The sequence below is a fragment of the Podarcis vaucheri genome (assembly GCF_965113315.1).
Source record: "Podarcis vaucheri genome assembly, chromosome: 1".
NCBI classification, from domain to species: Eukaryota; Metazoa; Chordata; class Lepidosauria; order Squamata; family Lacertidae; genus Podarcis; species Podarcis vaucheri.
The window spans coordinates 58,133,199-58,144,384 of NC_138759.1; positions in this window are offsets into that span (position 1 = coordinate 58,133,199).

The following is an 11,186-nucleotide window of genomic DNA, read 5'->3' on the forward strand; positions in this document are numbered from 1 at the left end:
ACCAGAATTACATTTATTAGCCAAACACAGACTACGTGCATGGACTACTCTGTGTGCTCAATGTGGGCATATTTTGCCTCTCTCCACAGATTTGTTCCTGCAGGCCTGTGCGCACAAGGAGCTATCAACATATAATAATAGTTGGAGGGCAGAACCAGTGGGCGTTATCCTAACCCCTGTCCCTGAGATATTGTACTAGTCTCAGCACCTTAGCAGAGGCCTAACATTTACCTGCTGGTTTCTGCATAAAACATTGCTATTAAATGCATACGTGCAAATCGGCTGGTGATCTTAAGCACAATGTCTTAGAAAAAAACAAGTAATAAAACCCTGAAGTCTATGCCTTTTGTTACAGAAGACAAACAAGCACAATATATTAGGCACTGGAGTGTCCACGTCTTTCCAAGACAAAACATTCTAAGCATAATGAATGTGTTAGTCACAATGTAGAAACTTAAGCCTCTTTTTTCTCTGAATAATCTCACTGCTATTAAGACTGTACAGTCCAATCCTGTACATAATGCTTACTCATATCAAGCCTCACTGAGTTCAGTGGGATAAGCATGCATAGAGCAACAGAGTTCAGAGAAGCTTTCCCCAGTGCTTGTGTATATGTTGACTGCACCCTTGGGTCACAATCCTCATACTACTTAATCCAGAATTTCTACTCAGTCATGAAGCTCACTAGGTGACCTTGGGCCAGTCACCATCTCTCAGTGTAACCTCCCTCACAGGGTTGTTGTGAGGATGAAATGAAGAGAAGGAGAACCAGGTACACCACTTTGAGATCCTTGGAAGATGAAGGTGGCATATAAATGTAATAATAATACAGTGGTACCTCGGGTTAAGAACTTAATTAGTTCTGGAGGTCTGTTCTTAACCTGAAACTGTTCTTAACCTGAAGCACCACTTTAGCTTAATGGGGCCTCCCGCTGCCGCCAGAACACGAGTTCTGTTCTCATCCTGAAGCAAAGTTCTTAACCTGAGGTAATATTTCTGGGTTAGTGGAGTCTGTAACCTGAAGCGTATGTAACCTGAAGCGTATGTAACCCGAGGTACCACTTTAATAATAATCCAACTCTAGCTGCATTCTGCAAATTATTCAAGCTAGTTTACATGACACTTAGGACTTCTTAGTCTCATTGCTTTCAAGGAATGGGGGGTCCTAACCATTGGCCTACTAGTTGAGGTTAATGGGAGTTGAAGTTCAACAACATTGTGGAGAAGGGCTACAGGTTCCCTGATCCACTTAACCAGATGTGCTGTGTGATCCACACAGGGGGGCAGCTGCAAAAAAGAGAGGACAGGGCTCTTACACATTCAACAGCTGTGCAGAAGCAGGAACCACAACAGGTGTTGCTTGTCATGCAACCCACACCTGCTGAAACCCCTGCTTCTAGAGAACTATCAAAGGTGCAGGAGACCTGCCCTTTCTGCTGCCCACCCCCAGCACCATGGATTCACAATGAAGCTATCTTATAGTCTGCTTCTAACCGTGTTGCTTGAACATAACAAGAAATGGTGGATGGAATTCAACATAACGCTAAGGAGATCGCTCCATCAGCACAACTGTTTCTGCTTGCCTGATGGAATGATCTCTCTGTCCTTCCCCTCCACACTGCTATGGGGGTTCTCCTGACACCCCCCCCAAGCCAAGGTTTTTTGGGGGGCATGCAGGAAAGCCCCATTGTGCCAGCAGGAATCATTACACTGGCTCCCACTAGGGCTACTATTCGTTTATTTATGAAAATATTTATATACCACTACATCGTAAAAATATATCACAATGGTCCACACTATACAAACATAAAACCAGACAGTAAAATCATTAATAGACATTCTTAGCCACAGAGGATCCTGGGGCCTCTAGTGACAATGATGTATCCAGGAGTGCCCCCAAACTGGGCACTTGTTCCTTCAGAGGGAATGCATCCCCATCAAGAACAGGTAACTTGTCAATCTCCTGAACATGGGAGGAACCCACCCAAAGATCCTCCATCTTCCCAGGATTCAAGCACAGTTTATTGGCCCTCGTCCACCACCAACCAGCACCCAGACACCTATCCAAAGTTTTCACTGTCTCCCCTGATTCAGATGTTACTTGCATCTGGCCCATCATCTGTATAGTTTCAGCTTAAAATCAGTGACACATCTATATTGCAAAATAAAGTGCCATATAACCTCTTCCCTTTCACAATATCATTGGAACAAATATTCATCCATCCTCCATCAGTACTGGAAGATCCCTAGGATTTAGGTCTCACAAATAACAGATAAGGCAGTAAACCCGTGGCAGGAATGTACCTCATAGGACTGTGCTGTTAAGTGTATCCAAGTGTGGACTTAGAGCTCAGTCCTAAACATGTTTACTCAAAGGTCAGTCCCACTGAATTACATGGGATTTAATGAATTAATAAGATTGTTTAGAATTGCCTTGCAGCTGTTAATAATCCTGCTAATACAAAGTTATTCCTTACACTTAAGAAACGGGCATAGGACCGGGGGGGGGTCATTGTAAAGAATCAGATTGCAGTGGATGACATTAAATCAAAGCAGTTCATCACGTCATCTCACCTTGTCTCAACCTTCCACAAGGACTCATCCCATATCACACACCTAGGCCTAATGCTTGCTACGGTTATGCAGCTCAGGTGTTACATGAGATTGATTTCATCTCCTGCCTAAGAAAAGTTCAAAACTAAAATGCCAGGAGAAGATTTCCTAATCCCTCTGGCCTCATCGTCAAATACTTTCTCTAGTCTCAAAGCCTCAGGTAATGTAACTTCCATCTACTTGCTCTGGAGATTATTCAAAAGGTCTCACCGTGAGGGATTTCCTCTCACTACATCTGCATTTATCTGTGCTCTGTTGGCTCTAATTAAGCTCTGTGAGGTAATCCTACCCAAGGGCACAAGCCACAGGGAAGATCTCCTGTGCAAACTCCTTCTGCAGGAATAGGAGCTGCAGCAAGAGGACTTCCCAGTGCCCTTGGTGTTTACCTTGACATGCAGTTGCCACAATTACCTTTCTGTATTTGGATAGATTGGATAGGGGTTTTTTAACTTGGGGTGCAGGGGAATGAAAATAATTATCAAGCTATTTCCCTCTTAATATGCAAAATGGCTAGGGTGGTTTGTTTGTTTGTTTGTTTGTTTGTTTGTTTGTTTTCATCCCTGGCATTTGCTTAGAAAGGCACAATCAGATTTGTATTCTGTTCATTTCAATTGCAATAATTCAAACTGGTCATAGAAAGCTGTTGTTTTTCTGTTACTTCTGCTGTGGAATGACACACTCATCTGACACACTCATCATGAACCCTTCCTTCTTCCATCTCTCCTGATGTGATGCCCCTCAGATGCTGTTGGACTACAAATCCCATCATCCCTGATTATTGGCCATACTGCCTGAGCCTGATGGTACCTGTAGTCCAAAACATTTGGAAGGCACCAGGTTGGGAAAGGCTGCCATGTTCTGTCAGTTTTCTCCATAAAATGAGCTCTGTACTGTAGAGGAGATGCTACTGTGTGGATCTGGTGAGGAGAAACAAAATCAACAGAAGCTCTGGGAAAATAACATAATTTAGTCCAGCCTTAGAGTGCCCATAACACACTGGAATAATGTAGTGAAGCCTACCTTGTTTCCGCTCCCAGTTTCTAACGTTCGTTGTTCGTATGTATGTCTCCTCTGTTGACGCCAGGGTCTCTCATACAAACACAGACATGCTTCCCACTGCACTTTTAAAGCTCCTTGTCATGTTATTCTGCCCTCGCCTTGTCCCTCCCAACTCCCTGTACCGTTTGGTTACTAACCACAAGTTGCTTACTGTCATCCACAGTTGAGGAGGCCCAGCTCCAGCTGACACCTGCTTTGTTTTGTTTTGTTTTTTTAATGTGTCAATGCTGTACAGCTTAGCAAAACAACACCTTCCCATGGGACAACCACAGTTCATAGACACAATTGAATTTTGCCATTATTTTTCAATTCTCTTCTGGGTTCTGGCATTGGGACCTTTGTAGGAGGTCAAAAACTGGACTCCTGAATTAGGGCAATAGTTAAGAGCATGTGCCCTTGCTTCATATCTCTCTCTTTTTATTATTTATTTATTTTGTCCAGCTGAAGCCATTACAAGAGAGAAAATACATCAAACAGAATAAAATACATTACACAGCTAAAATGATGATTAAAAACAGACATTCTGTCAGGCAAGAATTTGCTGCCCCTGAAAAATCTCACTCAGTAGGTGATATTAGAGCATGGATAGATAACCTGCTGTCCTTCAGATGTTGATGGACTCCAGCTAGGATGGCCAGTGGTCAAGGATGATGGGAATTATAGTCCACCTGACCCTGCCTAACTAGTATTTTTTCAGAATTCTCCCCTCCTGAAATGGGGATAATTTTATGGGCCAACCTTACAAAAGCTATTTCAAGTTTAAGGCTTATGTGAAGCACTTCGAGAAAACCTTTGTAAACACTGTCATTCTTATACTATTAAAGGCAATGCACAATGGTACATCTATGTTTTAAATAGGTTTCAAGGACAGGTATGAAAGTATGAAGCCATGCCATTACACCATGTTGGTTAGCGATGGGGGGAAATTTGGAGCTGGGAGAGTTCAGATTATCAACTCCTCCATTCAAAACCAGGTCCAGAAACCTCCAAATTCAGGTCCAGCTGAAAATGGAGCTGACTCCTGCACCACTTAGCCAACCCTCACAATTTGCTTCCCAGATAGTTAAGTCTGAGAAGGACTTGCTAGAAAAAAGAGAGGCCTGCTGGAATGATGGGGTTGCAGTTATCTTTGCCTCCCAATTTGAATCTGGAGTCAGAGGACAGTACAAAAGATGGACAGATGGGACAATGGAGGTAGCACAGGGAAGAGAGACCCGTTGTCCTCCCTATGTAGTTGGACAACAACATCCATCATCAGTGGCTACTAGTCATGTTCTGCCTCCTTTGTCAGAGGCAACATATCTCTGAGCAGCAGTTTCTGGGAATCATAGGTGCTGTTGCACCCAGGTCCTCCTTTCAGCTTTCCCATAGGCTTTGGGTAGAACACTGTGAGAATAGGATGCTGTACTGGGCTCATCCAGAAGGGCGCTACTTACATTCTTATTGCATTTTGTTGTTGCTTTTTTGCTGAGTGTCATTGAAGCCACTTTGAGATCCCAAGGTCTGGTTCAGAAGATGGCTTACCAGGACCACATGAATGTATACATTCCCACAGAGAAGGTTGTGGCTGCTTAGCTCCTCTCTGGTCCTTTTTGTGTCACACTTAGCCACTGTCATCTGAACGTGGGCTCATGGCTAGGATTTCTCCTTACGAAGCATGAGCTGCAGCCAAGGTTTCAATAGCTTGCTTTTTCAGCTGCTGACTGCTGTGGTTACTAGTCAGTAAGTCCTCTCTAGACTCTACAGCATCCATCAAAGGGCTCAGTACAGGTGGGCTGGCAATTGGGTAGGGTTGGCGATGAGGTGGCTGCTGCCACCACAGTGGCTGTGCGCTCTCTCTCTCGCTCTCTCTCTCTCTCTCTCCACGTGTTTCATTATCCATATGCGCATGTAAACCCTACAGCTGCTTTTTAGGGACCGGGTGGCACTGTGGTTTAAACCACTGAGCCTGCCGATCAGAAGGTCAGCAGTTCAAATCTGTATAATGGAATGAGCTCCAGCTGCTCTGTCCCCACCTCCTGCCAACCTAGTAGTTTGAAAGCACACCAAGTAGATAAACAGGTACCACTGTGGCAGAAAGGTAAATGGCGTTTCCGTGTGCTCTGGTTTCCATCATGCTCTTCTGTTGTGCCAGAAGCAGTTTAGTCAGGCTAGCCAGATGAGCCAGAAAGCTGCCTGTGGACAAACGCAAGCTCCCTTGGCCTGAAAGCAGAGACGAGCGCCGCACCCCATAGTCAAGTTTGACTGGACTTAACCGTCTGCGGTCCTTTATCTTACAGCTGATTTTCATAAACAATTATCAAATGGAGACTATTTGGAGATGGGGTGATGGGCTTCTTAACTGTATCCCTGCCCACTGTTTCTCTACTCCAGACCACCCCAGCTATAACAGGTTTGGTGTTAGCTTCCAATGGGGAACAAATTGGAGAACGGGGAACTGAATTTGCTTACTGGAAAAGGGAGTTTAGTATATTGTGCCAGCAGGCCTGCATGACCTGTTGGACTGTGATAGCAGAAGAGAAAGGATAAGGCAGATGTGAAAAGGGCATTCCACTGGCCAGGGTGAGTTAACTACTTCAGGTGGCTGGATCCACAGTAACAGCAGCTCCATCCTCTACAAAATGCATTGTCTGTTGTTGCTGCTGCTGCTGCTGCTGCTGCTGCCGCCGCCACCACAGTGGCAGTAATGGGTGTGGCAGAATCCTTGGAGGCCAGATCTGCTGCCACCACAGCAGCCCTCCCCATTGCTGCCACTACAGTGGCCTCTTGGCAAATAGGAGGTACTGCTGGTCTCCTCTCACCCCTAGGGAGGAAGTGGTAGAAGCTGCCCTCTGAGATCTCCTGGGGTCTGTACCTGACTGGCATGATTCAGAGTGGACCCCTTTCCCCCAGTGGTGTAGGAAGGGAGTCACTGTGGGTGCGGACCGCCCTGGGTGTCATCTATGAGGGGGCAAAAATGTGTGTTTGTAAAATAAGAAATTCCCATCACGGAAAAAAGGTTTTAAGTACTTATGCTCACAATGTGGTGGAGTAAATACACCAGAAAATAACACTTGCAACTGTAAGTATCTTATTTTTCCTTCCTTTAATAATTTCAATGTCGGGGGGGGGAAAGAAATTTTCTGCACCAGGTACCATCTGACCTAGCTACGCCACTGCTCCCCCCCCCCCCATGACAGCCTTTGAGTTCCATTGAGTATGGTTGATTTGATTTCCACCCCACCTTGTTCTCAATGTAGATCTTCACTCACCCCTTCTCCCCTGGTGTGAAATGCCATCTTGTGGTTCACCTCAGGTGCCAAAATGTATTGTGCCAGCCCTGCCAGTGGCAGAGAACTTCAAGGGGAAAGAGACTTGCAGACAGGGAATAGAGTGGTCATCTCTACCAATATGGTAAAGGGTACAGAAAAGAGGATATACAGAAGAATAGGCAGGAACAAAGCTAAAAGCAGGTTCCAGAAGTTGAAAACAGAGAAGAGGAAGCCTGTGAAATAGGAGAAAAAATACATGATTGACTGATAAATACCCAATGGCAGTAGCATTTATAAGCCAGATTTATGCAAGGGGGGAAAATTACAATGTTCAGTCTACAGGAAGCAATAAGGGAACTAATTCTTAATTCCAGGTGTTTGGGGTCTGATTGTGGCCACTTCCATGTTGAGGGAAATGCTCTCTGCGCATGGTCAGATACACAATTTGTTTTATTATATCATCTGTCCCAGGATTTCTCAGCTCTGGTGTTGGGAAACCAGTCATGGTTTTAATTTATCCAGGATTCTAACCAGGTTTGGTGGGAGGAAATCAGGCTCCATGCATATGGTGGTCAGATTCATGATCTTCAATCCTCCTCCCTTTTTTTTAAAGGAAAAGAGAGAGACTTTGCAGAAATGCTTTGTTATGTCATATTCCTTCAGATGTAAGGAAACAACCTACCTTCCAAATATTTCCTTTAAGTACAGTAATTCTGCCCTTACAGTGTATATGTATATACAGGAATATTCTGCAATCAATCCCAGTTTGTGTGTCTGCTTTACATGATTATGAAAGTCTATCTTTTATCACTTTGATCACAATGGGGTTAAACCACAAAAACCATGAATGCTTCAACGGTTACCACAGACTTGATGATACACAGCGTGTCTTTGCTTTATGTGTTCTGTTAGCACCATCATGTGGTGGATAGCATCTCTGCATCATGAAATGTCACAACATATATTTATGGTGTTTAGCAGGTAAATACAGCACAATATACATTAATTTGATATAGCAATTTCAACAAGCTTTTTTAAATTGGTAATTTCAGCTAGTTTTTTTATTATAATTCTTATTATTATCTTGCTATTGACATTTGTTAAATGAACCGATTTTGTTACCACGGCATATCAAGTACATTGCATTCCAAAGGAATAGGTAGTTCTGATAGTTATGGTCTTTCCATGGTTGCCCCTTCCTACCATCTTTTGTGGTTCGTTATCCATAGATCTTCCATAACAAATAATTACTAGAAGACATTTTGCCGCTAGGTTTTCTAGCTGTATTACTAATACCAATTTTCCTGTGCCTCCAGTCATCTTGTGCGTATGCTTATGCAGTCAGAACTGCACTACAACCAACACAAAAAAGAGGTGTGGGCAAATTCAGTCCCCCCCCCAAAAAAAAAAAACTGTTGGAGAACTTCGATTCCTCCAGGAATATATGGCAAAATGATGCCTGCAATTTCCCTGCCAGCAAATAATGTACAGCCCTAAATAATGTATGCTTTAAGGAGTGTCTGATTTCTTTCACACCACCTCAATCCCTGAGATCCTCTGGTGGTTCCTCATGCCCCTGATATTCAAACATCCTTTACTTGGGACTGAGCCTTTAGTGTGGCAGGCCCTGTGGAACTCCCTGCCACTAGAAGCTCGTCAGAAATCATCCCTGCCTACTTTTAGAGCTCATCGACACTTCTGTTTGTCCCGTGGTTTCTAGTTATGGGTCCAAGAGGTTTTAGTTTCATCTCACCGCTTTCCCTGGGAAAACCTGATGTTTACTGCTTAACTGGAACAATCCACCAAAAAACCCATTGGTGTTCATTCTGATGCAGAAGTAAACAGCAGGTTTAGTGGCAGGACAAAAGAAGAATCTTTAGACTTCTCCTCAAAACTCGGTTATTCTGACAGGCCTTTGAAACACCTTTCTTTTTCCCAACTAGCTTTTTTTATTAATCTTACTGTAATTTTGTACGGTGTATTCTGCCTTGCTGTAATTAGAAAAGTGCGGCATACACACACACACACACACACACACACACACACACACACACACACACATTTTAGGACACTGGGTTTTTGTTCTGCTTTATAACTTGATTGTGGTTCTTCTTCTGAATTCAAAGTGTGAGGTTGAGAGTTTCAGACGCTGAGCGAGTTTGAGTCTCCATTTCACTAGCCAGGCTTCGAACCCAGAGGAATGCTCCATAAGCCATTGTTTTGTAAAGAGAAATGGTGTCTCTAAGTGGCACTTGCTTGTTTTCTTCCCTGTATCATCAGAGTGCCTCTCTGGAATGGGCACTTATCTTTGAAACCAGAAGTAGTGGTTCATGCTTTCCGGATAAGCTGCTTTTGTCTATGTACTTCAGATCTGCTGTTAAAGGGACACCACTGGGGACCTTTTGAGTTGAGTCCACGCAATTCAGAAAGGGCCAGTTGCAACTGTGTGATACAAAGCTGCTGGATGAAACTGCCAATTCATAAAAATCCCTTGAACAGCTCTCAGGTCGTAACAATCCTGTTGCCAAACTGAGCTGACTCCAAACCAACATTCTAGGCCTGGAAGCACAGCTGGTCCACTCGATATATCTCATAACGGACCGTATCTTTGCAGAAAGGCTACAGACATATTGTTCTCCTGGAGACAGCATGAAAGGAGGTTGCCATGCCTATACCTTCAATAGCTGCTCTTATCAGGAGTGCCTTTTCCAGGAGCTCATAGCCAAGTTTCAGGACTGAAATGGCATCGAGGACCCTGTTTCATGACTTTCACTGGTCAGACAGACAGGGAGTGTGATCAGTGGAGGTTGGCGCCCACTGGGAGTAGTTGGGCAGAAAACAGAGATCAACAGCAGGTGGAGCCAAAACCAATGATAGAGGACGTCAGCCAATTCTAGATTTGTCTCCATCCATCTCCTTCTCTAAGAGCAAAAACGAGATGTAGGAGGAAGCTGATAGGCAACACTATCCCTTGGAGCAGGCATCCCCAAACTCGGCCCACTAGCTGTTTGGGGACTACAGTTCCCAACATCCCATCGTCCTGTTAGCTAGGGATGATGGGAGTTGTAGTCCCAAAACAGCTGGAGGGCTGAGTTTGGGGGTGCCTGCCTTGGAGTGAGAAGGTAGCCAAGAGGGGGGCAGCTGTCAGGGAATGGTCTGAAGATGAGGACTGGGGAAGGCATTCTATGGCAGACCAGCTTCTCTCTGATGGAGAGCTGGAGGATGAAGAGTCGACCCCTTGTCCACAGCGTGTCCAGAAGCACAGAGAGAGAGAAGCTGAACAACTTAAGGAGGAGTCACACAGTTACAAGATAATGACAAGGGAGCCAGAAGGGAGGGGGCAGAAGGGGGCAGGAACTCCCCATTGGCACCTTAACTGCTGCGGAAGTCAGAAACAGAATTAAGAGTAGCCAACTGCCCTCCTTGCAGAGAGCTGTATATTTGTGCTTGCAACATTAATCTGTAATAAAAGGACTATAAATCTATCAGCTGCTCATTAATTCTTATCTGTGAAGTTACCAATGGGAGAGGGGGACTCTCCACACCTGACAGCAGCTGAGGGCAGACTGAGGTTGGTGGGGTAGTGCCCCCTTTACCCCAATAGGCAGCCTCCAGGGACTGTGACTTTGTTGATTAACCAGACCCTTTTGGTAGCTTTCAGTGTTATTAGCCATGGTATCATTTGGGACTGTACGACTGGGTTGGGAGGTGAGGGGTATCATATTACAGTGATTCATTTCAACCTAGCAGGCAGCTTGCAGTGTTGATGGTGGGAGATTGTTACTCTATTTACTAAGAATTGTACTACAGGGTAACATAACATTCTGTTTATTTGTTTGTAGTTATTTTTAACCTAGTTTTCTAAAACCTTTCAGCATTGGGCCATTAAAGAAAAATATAAAATGAAATATTGGTGTCATCACCAGTGGCTCCCATCTATACTGGGGGGTGACACTGGGCCTGATCAATATGTTGATGATGAAATATTGTTGCTGTCGTTAATTTTTAATTTAAATTGTTTTTAATGAAAAGCTGTATCATTTTATCATGTTCCTTTACATGCTTTAAAGGTAAAGGGACCCCTGACCGTTAGGTCCAGTCGTGAACGACTCTGGGGTTGCGCCGCTCATCTTGCTTTACTGGCCAAGGGAGCCAACGTTTGTCCACAGACAGTTTTTTCCGGGTGATATGGCCAGCATGAACTTGTAATCAGCAAGCCCTAGGCTCTGTGGTTTAGACAAGCTTTAAGCACAGCTTATCTCT